The sequence below is a fragment of the Apteryx rowi genome, unplaced genomic scaffold, assembly GCF_003343035.1.
Source record: "Apteryx rowi isolate R43461 unplaced genomic scaffold, aptRow1 scaffold_8, whole genome shotgun sequence".
NCBI lineage: Eukaryota > Metazoa > Chordata > Aves > Apterygiformes > Apterygidae > Apteryx > Apteryx rowi.
The window spans coordinates 3412792-3426358 of NW_020451093.1; the positions used below are offsets into that span (position 1 = coordinate 3412792).

Consider the following 13567-nt stretch of genomic DNA (forward strand, 5'->3'; position numbering starts at 1 on the left):
GCCGGCCCCTGCGGCGCGGGGACGCGCGGGGGAAGCGCCGGGGCGGGGGCGTCTGCTGGCTCCGCGCTCGGTTCCGCTTGGGCCGCGCCCGGCGCTGCGAACGGGCGCAGCGGTGAAGGGTGGGCCGCTTGTACCGACCCCCCCCGCGAGCAGCGAGTCCGCGCCTTCCTGGGGCCTTACGATCCTCGGTGTTACTGCTGTCCTAGCACTGACCCAGGGGACGCCGTGTGACTGATTCTATTTCCATGTATGCAATCTATACCTTGAGCAGTTCCTAACGAGCAAGCCAGTGCAGGCCCTGACGTGTGTGCCTTGCGTTGCAAGGCTGGGGCAGACACTAATACACTCTCTGAAAAAATTTCTTTTGCTTATATACTCTTGTTCTGATTCTAAGCTGTGACATGAAACTTCCTCTAACAAGTTAACATAACGAAAAGCTGTTTTGGGCTTCCTTTTGGGGGGATTATGGAAAACTTGTGAAACTGTAGCAGTGAGTGAATAATATTTAGAAGATCATGCTTGATTCATCTGTATAGTGCTCACCATTTTATACATGGTCAGGAAGTGAAGTTGACTAACACTGGTTTTCACCTGATGATGTCATCTACTGAAGTTCACTGGAGTCTAGTGAAATTTGCATCGTCTTAAGACCGTTCAAGACTAATTGTAGTTGAGAAGGAACATAAGGAATGGAGAGAAGCAAAAATGAAACACAATAACATGAGCACTGTTACTGACTTAACGATTCTTTAACTGCAATATACTAAGAACATCTGTTTACTTAAAAATGCAACTTTGCTTTGTGAAGATATCCTTTTTAAAATGGTGTTAAGAATTTTTAAAATACTATTTGAACAAACAAGATTGTTTCTAGCCTTCTGCCGTGAAACAATATGTGAGAATCAAGTTTGGTCATTCCTTATTCTTCTTACCAGTTTTGCAGGATAAGTAATTTTGATAGGTATTCCATATGGTTAGAGTAATTTGTATCATAGTGGTACTGAAGATGAGCTATTTGCACAGCTATCAAGGTATTTTGTTTAACTGTTCTGGACAAAACCAAATCTTTGGGGTTTTTTTTAATGTTTTTGCTAATTATTTCTGGAAGTAAAAATTACTTATTAAAGGGGTGCTGTTAACTTATCAGTCACAGCCAAAACTAGAAGTGTTTACCTGGCTTCTCTAACTAGTTCCTCAGGGAGGTATAACTGGGACAAACATAGATATTTGTGAGGAATTTCCAGTGTGCTTCTGCTGCATAGTGTTTTTTTCCTCTCTGTAAGTGGATATTTGCTTGGGAAAGGGAAAAGCATTTTTAAACAATATGCCTTTTGTATATAAAGTCACAAACATGGTAGCGTTTGGTACAACACCAGAAGCTACTTCTAACTCTCTTTTGGAAACCTGAGATTTGAAATATCCAGAAATATCCTTGGTGTTATATTGCCTTGAAAGAGCTTTTTGCCAGGCTTTAACTTCAGTAGTTTGCAGTTTGTTTCTCCCATCTTAAATACTACTAGATTTTAATTGTCAATACACAGTGATTGCAGGTTTTGGACACTTGGTTGAAGTCACATCTTATAAAAACTACTTCTCTCTCTCTCTCTTCTCTCTCTCGCTCGCTTGCTTTTTTTTTTTTTAAACACACTACTTCTCCGCTAATTTTTGTGCCTTTACAGGCATCTAAAATGAGTATGTAGGAGAGAGAATGACAGCAGTTGTTACTAACAGTACAAGTTAAAGTGGAAAAGAATTAGCTGAGGGCAGGGCAGTAACAGATATTGTAGTTAAAACATTTGCACATAGATCTCATTGGTTTCCCTTTCTACTGATTCTTTCTTGTTTTTTCCCTCTGCATATGTGGTTTTTCCACTCTTACATATGCTGTCTCTTCACATCTCTAACTTATAACTGTTCACTTTTTTTCTCTTTACATCTTATTCCCTTTTAGGGATGATTATAGTTAGAAGTTTCTCCTGTTGAACTTCTTTCCAAAATCTGGGATGCCCTCATAAGTGGGCTTCCATGTATCTTGAGTTACAAAATTACCCCATCACATTCTGTTTTTTTCCTCTACTGATGAGAAGTAGATATTAATGATTTTTTTTTTCTGACAGTATTCTGTGACAGGCTTATATATTCATTGTAGGCATTTCTGTCTCTTTTTGTCCAGAAGTCTGCAACTTGTTGCCCATTTTGCTTTCTGTTTATTTGACGAAACGTTCTTAAGAATAAGGAAATCTAAATCAGGTCATTAGGCTAATTAAAACCAAAGACTTGATACTTGTAATCATAAAATCCTCTGATCTTCAAAATGTGGTGCCCTAGATCAAAACATGAATGCTTCGGAAAGTGTGGAAAGTGTCAGTGTCCTGTCATACGTGTCCTGGACGCTGCATCTTTAGGATAAAAGAGGAGGCCCTTCCCTCAGTGGCTGTGTAATGCCCTAATGCAGTGAGCTCTCAGCTTGTCCTCTCCAACAGGCTTTCCTACCTTGGCTCGTTGTTCTTTCCTCCCTCTGCAAAATACCTGCATATTCACGGCAGGTTTCTTCCTTGCCTTTTCTTGAGAAAATTCCAAGTTTATCTCCTTATGGCACCTTGTTTCTAATTCTGCTTGTCCCACCCATTTTGAAAGGACTCGTACTGGAACTGTCACTTCAAATGAGAGCAGGAAATCACTGCTTTAGTTTGTACTTAGGATAGAATTGTTGCAACTGTGTAAGGACTGGAGATATTTTCATAATGGAAATTTAGATTCTGTAGTAGTTTTTACTGAGAGAAAATGGACACTTGCCATAGTTCAGTGGGTTTCTTAAGTAGCATGTATACTATGTTACTAGAGTTTGTATTACATTGCGTAAATGTTTCATTTTTTTTGGTAACGTTTTAGCTGTTCCTAACTTGTGTGGTGCCTGATCCCTAGGGGCTGAACATTGGCAGGAGTATGTTCAGTATTGGAGTAACCTTAAATAACAGACCTTCAACTTTCATCATCTCATTTTACCTGCATTTGATAGCTTTCCTATGTGGTTTTTGGTAACCTGGTTTAGAAATATTTTTTTGTCAGCTGTCAAGGTGTTTTAAATGTTCTTTATACATATGCTTGCAAAGTGATTCCTTATACCTATCAGTGTTCTTTTGATCAGTGTTCACATATAGCATTTAGGAAATGTAGTGGGAAGTGAGATACTCCTACTGATTCAGAAACTCATTGGCATGGAATAATCTAGAGATATCACACCTACAAATTCACTGAATTAGATTACTTTTTTTTTTTTTCCCCCTGTGGCAGTCATCAAAGATAATGGGACATCACACAAACGTTACCACGCTTCACAGTTTGAGAATTTGACCTTTGTTTTAGTGAATAAAACTTGTTTCTTTTCCATGATGTTTATTCAGAGGTTAAAGGTGGACTATGTGATTTTTAAGTGGGCTTCATGTAAAGTTGAATGGTGGGTGACTAGGAGGGATTTCTGTGAGTGGATGGGTTTTTGTTTTTTGTTTTCCTTATTAGAAGTGTCTAGTGTGCTCTTCCTTGATTTCATTGCTAAATATAGGGAATGAAGAGGATGGGTTTTGTGAACACTTTCAAGATGGCAATTTACATTCTTTTTGCAAATGTTTAATACAAATATATTTTAGATCTCTGCACACTTAGCTGATCAGCACTGGTTAAAGCTCTAGTTTGATTTATATTCCTGCTGTATGATTGCTTTAGAATAGACAGTTGCTTAGCTTTTAATTAGTGGTACTATATCAGTTGAATACTGAACAGTCTGTGTCAGTTCCATCCACTTTCATTCATGTGACATTTGCTCCTTGCATTATATTGCAACTTAACTTCGTAAGTGGGTCAAAGGTGAATTATCGTTTGACATGTAATTCAATTTACTGCTTTATAGGAAGAAAAAGTAATTGTGTGCCAGGGAGAATGCAACAGAGTAGCTCCTGGTGTAGGCAGCACTCTTATGGTAAATGTCTCCAGCAGCTGGGAAACTCCCAAAGTTCATGGGGTGGAGAACCCCATGTTGTTGCACCTGCCTCTCTTGTGCCATGGAGAGGATCACTGATGAAACTTGGGAGCCAAGCTTTTTCTTTTCCTTCTTCCTGACTGTTCCTTTAATGTTTATCCCCTCAGAAGAGCTCATCTCCAACTGGTGAAGTCACTAGCTGAAGACTTGCAAAATCGGTTCATAAGTAGGTTTAAGAATAGAGGTGAAGGGAATGGGGAGAGATGACTTGCACTTGATTTATTTCAAATGGATTGTTTTGTAGTATATTAAATGTCTGGGGAATTGATTAGACTGGGTGTCTCTGAAAGGGTTTGAGGTTAGTTACATCAGTTGTTGCTTCCTGAACAACTGAAACTGCAGGTAGATGCAGAACTTCCTCATTCTGGCCTGAGGAACAGTTGATATAACTTTCTTCTCTGGTGTCATACTTTCTAGTTCTCTGTTCCGTTTTGACTTTTTCTTGGAAATCTACTTTTCCCAGCAGTCTGATTTTCCTGGCTTTCTCTCTTCCTATCAGTTTCTAATTGATGAATCTGTTCTTTCTGAATGTTGCCTGTAGCTTGTGAGGGATGGTCATTTTCAACAGAAGGAACTGCAGTAAAAGTCACTGCTTTAAAGTTGAAATGCAGTCTAAATACAAGTCACTTTTTTTTGCTTTGAGCCCTTACTGTATTGATGTAATGATTCATATTAGTTAGCTGATAACTTCTAAAAGTTCTTTAGAGCAGGGACTGTTTACTGTCTTCACCATCTATCACAATAGGGATACTGAATTACTTAATCTGTAAGCGATACCTGAGTAACAAAACAGCATTCTTTGGTAGCAGCTTTTTAGTCTTAAAACAGATGGATTCCTTGGTAACTGAGTTTATTTTCAGAGTCATTTGTTTGTTTGTTATAGAAACTTACAGACAAAATCAGTAGAACTGTTTTGTAATGAACTTAGTGAACAAATGCTTGCTAAAATTTGCTTCAACTCCTGAGATGGAGCAAAATATAGTGGTAATATTAAACTTCTTTACATCTTTTTTATGAGCATAATGTGTGCTGGTCACGTTGATATTTAAATATTAAATTGAATAACTGTTGTTTGTAACAGAGGCCAAAATGCAACCATTTCGACTAATAATGTCATATCCGTGACACATATGAAGTTAACTGCAGTAATTATTTGCATACAATTAGACTTGTACCTATCTTTCAGGTATTCTTTCATGCATTTGGAAAGTTCTAAGTATATTCTTTGTATGAACTTTTTTAAAGACTTGAGTCGCACTACTGTAGTTCTGGAAATATTACCCTAGAAACCGAATTGTCTGAAGTCTCTAGGTAGCTTCTTTGGGTAATCGTAGGTTAATGTAATATATTACTGTACTGGCTATAAAAGTTGATGCAACCTTATTGTTAAGTCTGTCACTGCATTTGTCATACGGTTCCAAAGGAATAGAATGGATGGAGTTTAGTTTTGATTCTTTTTTAATCTCCCCACAGAGCTATTAAAGTAGGTTTTGTTTGTTACCTATGTGCAAACAAACTTCTGAAGTTAAAAATGGTTGTGGAAGAATGATTGTGTTGAAATGTGTGATACAGTTTATAAGAAACTGAAAATACGCAGTTATGTCTTAGAAAACTTTCAAAGATATACTGGGAACATAGCTGACCTGAGGAAAAAAGAACAAATTTTGTGATAAACAAAAAAGTGAACAAATTTTGAGAACTTGAGCTTATACTATTAAATTCCATGAGAGGCTTCTGCTTCTCTGGATTCCTGTATTGCTTATGGTGAAAGGTGCCTCATTCTCAAATTCTCTCCTAAAGTGCAGTTACTCTCTCTCCCTTTTTCTTTAAGGCATGATATAAGTAGGAGGAAAGCTACATAGGCAATAGCATGCTCAGATTTTTGTGGGTGGCAAACTTTGTCTCCAGAGTTAGATGCTATGATTGGTTATATTAATAAGTTTATCAAGCAGGATAGGCTTTTATTCTACAGTCCTTAATTCTGAATATTGTTTTACAGGCTGGGCATCATTTCTAATTTAAACAAAAGTCATGTTTGGAAATTTGCCATATCCTCCAACAATTGTGAGATTCTGCTCACTGAGTCGTAAGAGGAAAAAACGTATCAAAGTTGTCAAGTGTATTTTATCTGGTTTGTTGATAAATTACAGTATCTAAGCCTTCACGGAGGTTTTTGGACTCGTATGCAAAGAACTGGTTTGTCACTTAATTCTAGCTCTCTTCTTGATTTCCTGATAGTATATTCTTTTTTTTCTTTCTTTCTTTCTTTTTTTTTCCTCTCTCTTGAAAGTAATTTTCTGTAACTGCACTGCAGGCATTATACTGCTCAACACGTAATGAGACTGCCTCCTTGGGGTGGTTCACAGTGTGGTTATGTCTGATGTGGACATTCCTTTTTGCAAGGGTAATCTGTTGAACTGCTACAGCGGGTGCAGCATCCAAGGCAAACTTGGAGCGTCTTTCAGTCTGCCTTGTTGGACATCACTAAAGATGAAACCAAATCTGTTTACCTGCCATAGCCGGTGGAAGGCTTTGTAAGGCCAAGAAGAAATCAAGGAGGGATATTTGGCTCATTCAAGTTTAGATGCTCTTGGCTTCTGTTTGTGTGGTCTTCAGTCTGTGCAACATGCTTTCTGGAAATGTGACTTTGGATAGTAAGACAGCTGGTTGCAGTGCTAGCTTACAATGCAGTGTTTCACGGAAGATATTACCGGGAAGAGCCTCTCAAAGGCAGCTGAAGAAGCTTACAAAAATGCGCGAGTTTGGCCTGATGCAACTTACTCTCTTTTATCAGCCCTGCTGCTCTTGCCAAACTAAAGTCTGCTTGGCCATGTCTAGATTGTCCAGGCCACCACTGATAGGCCTACACCAGCCTCTTTGTACTGTTTGCTCAGACTTAAGTAAAATGATCTGCCTGCAGAAGAGTGAACTGATGGTACAAGCAGACTGTTCTGGAAAAAAGGTGGACAAACGTATTATCCCGTTTAGCAAGTTATAAGACCTTATACATTCCCACCTTCGTAACTAGGACATTTTGTAAGACAACATTTTTTCTGCTGTTTTGAATATAGTCTTAGACTTCAATTCTAAACCTCAAGGAGTTTGCACAGGGTTGATGGGTGGGTTTTTTTTTTTTGAGTGAGAAGGTGATATGTTTCTTTTCTTAAGATTGATCTCTAGCAGGGGAGCCTAGTGTGGAATAAGTTGTGCCATTCTCTATTCCATTCTCTTCCCTCCCCTCCAGATAAGCAGTCTGAAGTCGAAAATAAGAGCAGTGAGTCCTACGGTTTCAGCAGTTGCAAAACCAGCAGAGCTTAGTGTCATAAAGAAAGCAAGAAGTGGGTATTGCTAGTTAGTCTTTCTTGTGAGGCAGCAAATGATTCCATGGGAAGTGAAAGCCATAGACATTTTTTTAACAATTAAATAAACTAATTTTTAACAAATAAGCTTTGTGGGGGGGGGAGGGGGGAATGTGAATCCTACTATTGGTCACTTCAATCTATTGTTTTAAAAGGTTATAGCTTCTGTGTTCACCTAGCTTGTCTGTCTATAAAGAGAAAAGAGATACTTTGAAATTTTTTTCTGTCTTCAGCAATTTGACTATGTGCTGTAAGGAGGAAAAGTAGCAGGAACCTGCAAAGGTTTGAATTATTTTTCTAGTGGAAAATAGGTCTTAAACAGATTATTTTGGAATTGTTGTTAAATCCAAAAGTGTAAACAAATCAAGTAATATCTGGATGTTTTTAAAACAGCAGAATAGGGAAAATGTTCTACATTGTCTTTGAACTTCAGAAACTGGTCTCTATAGGGTAAGAACTTCTAGGATTTTTTCCCTTTTCTTAACCCTTTGTGTGTGTGAACCTGTTTAGCGACAGTCCAAGACTGAGATGCCAAGTTCTGCATGTCTTGATGGCTTTCACCGGGTATTTGTATTGCCATGGCTTTCAAAACTTCCTACTTCATATTCATCTATAGCAAGTAAACATGCAACTCTACCTTTTGACCTACCTGTCTTTCCCATGATGTCTCCTAATCAGCTGTCATGGATAGAATTTAATATCCAGTCCTTTAAAATTAATTCAGTTTCAAGAGTGTTTGACTGGTTGTACTGGCATCAAGTGTAGTTTGATTCCCTGACACAATCGACTTTTGTCATTTGAAAGTTTCCTGTAGGTTTCTCTCCTCGGTTTCCTAGCGTATAAATGTCACTGTGCAAAATACAGCAACTGATTTTCTTTGTGACTGCTTTGGTAAGAGGCATGGAATAGGTCTCAGAGAAACTGTACCTCTTACAAAACTTTCTGTAAAAGTGCAACTGTGTGCACGAACTTGTCCGCTGTTTGCTGTGATAAGTAACAAAGAAACAAATTAACGATCAAAAAAACCCCCCACCCATCTGATAACACCTGCGAGTATAAGCTTTTGGCTGGTGAAACCTAGTTGTTACCATTTAAGTGCAAATTTTCCAGGCAATAACAATTACTTGGAAAAGGGTTTGGCAAGGGTTAGTGAGGAGAGTATTACACTGCTGTTGCGCTGTATAACTTGTAGCAAACCAAAACACCTATTCAGGGGTTATAGTCCTGTGTTTTTCACAAATCCTATGAACGAAAATAAAAACCCCACCCCAAGATGGGCATTTGTTGTTAGACTCCTTTTTTTTTTTTTTTTTTAAACTCAGCCTTCTGTCAGTTAATATGGGTATTACTGTAATTACTGCAAAAAACAAAGTCAAGGTTAGCATTTCAAATTTGGTGAATTCTTGGTTGTGTGTAGTTTTAAGTATCTGAAGAATATTTTTCTTCATTTAAAAGTTTCACATGCCAATGGTTTGTTTGAGCAAGAGTAATGGAGTGAAGCTAAGGAGGGTGAAAGATCATTTTGGCTATATACCAAGAAAAAATCCAACAGCAATAGATATTAGAATAGAAAAGCTTCCCGAGAGGAATAGTGGTGGAAATACCCATCTTTTGGGTCCAATAAAACTAGACTGGGCAATGAAATCGAAACATGCTATAACAAATAATCTTGCATTAAATCTCCAGGGAAATGGACTAGTAGACTCCAGCAGGGAATGGCTTGGATTATCTAATAAGGAGGTCTATCACTCTCCTATGTTAGAGAACAATAATGCAAGGCTAATGCTGAGGGGGTTTTTTATTAATAAGCTTGACTGTTGTAAACTAGACAGTTACAGTGCTCTCCTAGGCACTGGATTTTCCTTCAACTGAGATAAGCCTTTGAAAAATAAACCTGAATTTTAAGGTGGGAAAGAAAATTCAGAGGAAATAAAATTACAAGTATTCCGTTTTATAATTTTTACAACCACTGTGTGGAATATCCAGTCGTAGCCTGAAATAAGGTAGGCTATACCTAGCTAATTTTGAGCTGCTACCTGCAATGTTAGCGGTTATAGCCATAACACCATCTTCCCGGGAAGTTGTGCATTTTATAATTGCTCAGTTTTGTCTTGCTGGAGTTCTGTTAGAATTGCCTTGAGGATGCTCATGCAAACTCTGGTGTCTTAGTTGCAGCTATTTTAAGATGTTTCTGACGCCAGCTGTCTGCCCTGTCTCTTTGCTGGAGTTTAGTGTTCCTGGAGCAGGGATGGCAGAGGTATGTGTATGCAGCTCCACAGCTGTCACCGTCCGGTCCAGCGCATTAGTTTTCTCACTGGAGAACTACGGAGAAGGTTATGAATTGGCTCACAGTGCAGATGGTGGTGTATGTTTGTTTCTGCTTATGGTCACTATTGCTAGTGTGACTCAGCTGATATATGGCTGTTACAGTGGTTCTCCATATATAGATAGTGTATACATATATATACACACACAATGTGTGTACGTATACATTATATATATATGTATATATACACACGCACTATGTTATAGTAGTTCTGTGGCTAAAGAGAAAGGGACGTAACTGTCTTTGCTTTTAACCCTGACATACCTGTCCATTGGGCCAAACCCTTTTGTCTTTATAAGCTGATGTTACTTAGAACTGTGTGACTCAGCTGCAGTGTTGTTGCAAAAGTAATTCAGTCTTGGGCCTTAAAACACCTCTTGTATCAGACTTACTATTTTGATTTGGTTCACTTGTGTTTCCTCTGTCTTCAGCTCCGTATCTGTACTGTGTCTCGCCAAAGAACTGATAGACTATTATCCTTAAAGCAATTTAATATTTTTTCCCAACAATTTGCCTCCCCAGTAAATTTTTAAAAAATTCTTTCAATAACAAACCCTAATAAAAGTTTATATCCGCTGGTGGTAGTTTAATTAGAGAAAATGAAATCAGTATCACTATGTAGCTGGAACATATTTATTTTGAATGGGGTTTTGGAAGCTGCTTCTATTGCATGGAATGCTTCTTCGTTTTAGATTAAAAAAAACCAAAGTTTTGTCTGTACAAGTAGACACACTTATTTGGTTTCCAAATTATGTATTTACTAGGAATAAAAAGTTGGAGGAACAGGGTTTTATTCACCAGTTAACCTTCAGGAAGTAATATTTGATTTTCAGCCAAAGGTGAAAGATTGATATTTCAAAAAATCTTAATTTATAGAAGTTTTGCGTTTCTTGAAATGTTCAGTCCCGTTACAGGAAAGTGTGTTACCGTTCAAACAGAATATACGAAGCATATGTGTGTGATTTGTTGACATGTCATTTTATTAGGCTTTCCTTTAGAGACTACTAAATGATATTATCAGTCACTCTTAGGCAGTAAGTTACTCTAATTTTTACATTAGTTGTTAAATATTTAACAAGTGATTTGCCCTTGGTTAGAGAAGTTTGGTGTTTCAGGCAGGGCAGCCTCCACAGCTTCTTTGTGAGGCATTGAGGAAACTGTGCCCTAATGCTTTGAAAGTGTGCTTTGACATTACTGTTAAATGTTTCTTTATTATTCAGTTACTGGACAGGACTTGAGAATAAACCTACACAATCCACTCATGCTCAGTTACATCATGTGAAGAGATGTGCAAGTCCTGTGGCCAAAATACAGCCAGCCTGGGAGGGAGATATTTTCATCCTGGAGGCTCAAGCCCTTGAAAGAAGTGATGGCAGAGAGAAGAGTTTTCAGGAACTATTTGGCCAGTTCACAGCGTGCGTTCCTTCCGCTTTTGAGGGAGTGGGAAGGAGCCATTTATTTGCTTGGTGAATTGGTCTGTGGGTTAGGCTCTGGCAGACTGCGTTTGTCTTTTGGGGGTATGCTGGATAGGCATGTTGTGGAAGGCAACTTACCTGGCCACTACTGTTACTAATTTGGTGACCGTGATACTGTACTGACGTCCAAAGATAAACCATTGTTGTGATCATTAGCGTGCACATTAGACTATTACTCTGATAAAAGAAAAACTGGGTTATAGTTGTACTGAGTTTCTCTTCATAGAGGTGAGAGCTGGCAGAAGCTCGTGTTAACACCCAGGACTGTTCTTCAAATAGATTTTGAAGTTTTTTAAGGATTTATTATCAGGGCGGTAGAAAATTCCTCTTTGGTGTATTTACATTTATGTGGTACTTCATTAATGTGTTTGTTACCTTTTTTGGTGAAAAACCTATTAAAATAATTCTAATATGAGATATAAAAGTGAGAGCATTTTAGTATAAATGTGTTCTTATGTAAATCTAAGAAGTTGAAAAGTAATTTTATTTACAGTAATGTTAATACATATATAATTTATGGGTATAATTTCTGGGAAAGGAAACAAGATTATATATGTTCATCTGAAGAAATTCATGTTAAAGTGGTGTATAAAGTGACTTTAACTCTGAACACCTCTTCTTAAATATTAGGAAAATGGAGATCCAATACATTTTTTTTAAAATGAAACTTAGTGTAAATACATTTTATAGAACAAAATCCATGCTTTCGCTGGACTCTATGTGCAGGTGATTAATTAGAGAGCATTAACTTCAAATATCTTGAAGTTTAGTATGAAAAGTATTCCTTTGAATAGGAAAGTACTTCAGTCTTCCAAAATGAATTGTGTTTTGGGGAATCACTTTTTTCATTTCACCTCAGCTTACTTGGTTACTGCTGCTCTGCCAGTACTCTCCAGCTTCATGTAGATCTGATTTAACAGAGACTGTCTCTTTTGGCATATGTACTAGAAAGATTAGCAGTTGATGCTAATACCTTCCTTAAGAGACCAGTAATGGAAGTGGTAAGTCCAACATATTTAGGGTTTGGGAGTACAAGTTATGAAAAATGTTTCTGAGCCTTTGTGTTCTTCTCTCTTTTGAAATAGGATAACAAAAGCAAATGCTCAGAAAGGAGACAGAATCATCACTTACTGCTTCGTGGCATTCTGTATGGTATATCAATTTACTTAAAATGAAACAAAAACCAAAACACCCCACACAAACCATAAACGTACATGTACTGTTGAGTTAGGGATATCCTAATATCTGAAATCCAAGGCAGGTGCTGTTACTAACTGCCACTGCTACTTGCCCTGTCTTTGGACTGTAACTTTCAGCTGCTCTTTTGAGGCACAAATTTAATGTCTAAGTCCTGTTTACAGTTTTAATAGCAATTGCTTTGTCTGTCTCTATACCTTGTTTATTTGGCAGCCCAGATGTGGAAACCTCAGCAGCGTATGCGGAGCTACGTGGCATGCTGTTTTTCAAAATATTCCACTGACTTCCGTTTTATAAAGCCAGGAGCATCTTTTGTCCTCATCCATTAAAACTTGTCTTAGTGTTCCCAGTGAATGTAAACGTGTGTTTCCTCTGATGGTCGGAGACTTTGTACTTCTAACTGGAGAAGACTTTTACCTGGCAAATTGGCCCCGTAGACTGGTTTGTTAAGCCAAGTCCACACAGGCAGGACTCTGCCTGAAAACTCTTGGAGGTATCATATGATAATGTCCTGGCTCCTCCGATGCTTTGTTCCTGATAGCATGCAGAGGAATAAGTGCAGGTACTAGCATGAAAATTGTCCCTCTCGGAGTAGTTGTTTCATCCTTCAGATAACAGGCCTGGCTTCCTGCACTTTATTGAGTTAATTCCACCCAGTCATTCTCTGACTGGTTCTGTGAACTGCAGCTCCAGCTGTTCCCAACCATTTGATCTAACAGGCTGCAGTGAAGGTTTGGTACTTGAAAACCTTTTTGTCTGAGCTGAGGACAGTGGCTAATCAATGATTCATAAGCAGATTCTTCAAAGTAGTATTTCATCCTTTCCCCACAGTGCAGTACGTAGAACAAAGGGCGAGCGCACACACGCACCTTTCTTCTCACCTGCCCTTGTTCCTTGCATGTTCCGCTTTGCCCTGGTTACCGTCTGTAGCTGCAAGAAGTGGTTAAGGCACCCAGTGACCTGCTTAGTGTGCTTATGTGTCTGGGAGTCAGGCTGTTGACTAAAAATCCTTCCCTTCCCCAAGTCCCTGCGCGCTTTAGGATAGTATCTTTGAAGTTTAAGCATTCTCTTTCACGTTATAAATATTCCCCACTATCTCCATCCCCAAATCCTGATTAAGTGGACTAAGTAAAGTAAGGAGAAGGTAAGCAGTATTTCTAAATTGTTTCCCCAC

At 38.4% G+C, this 13567-nt stretch overlaps 1 protein-coding gene across 1 annotated transcript in view; it reads left to right on the forward strand.

Annotated features, from left to right (window-relative positions):
- Positions 1-139: 139 nt before the first annotated feature.
- Positions 140-13567, forward strand: part of SPOPL (speckle type BTB/POZ protein like) — a 37365-nt gene continuing 23937 nt past the window's right edge. The window contains exon 1 of the mRNA XM_026089077.1: positions 140-247. The gene's annotated coding sequence lies outside the window, so the exon portion shown is untranslated. The remainder of the gene's footprint in view (positions 248-13567) is intronic.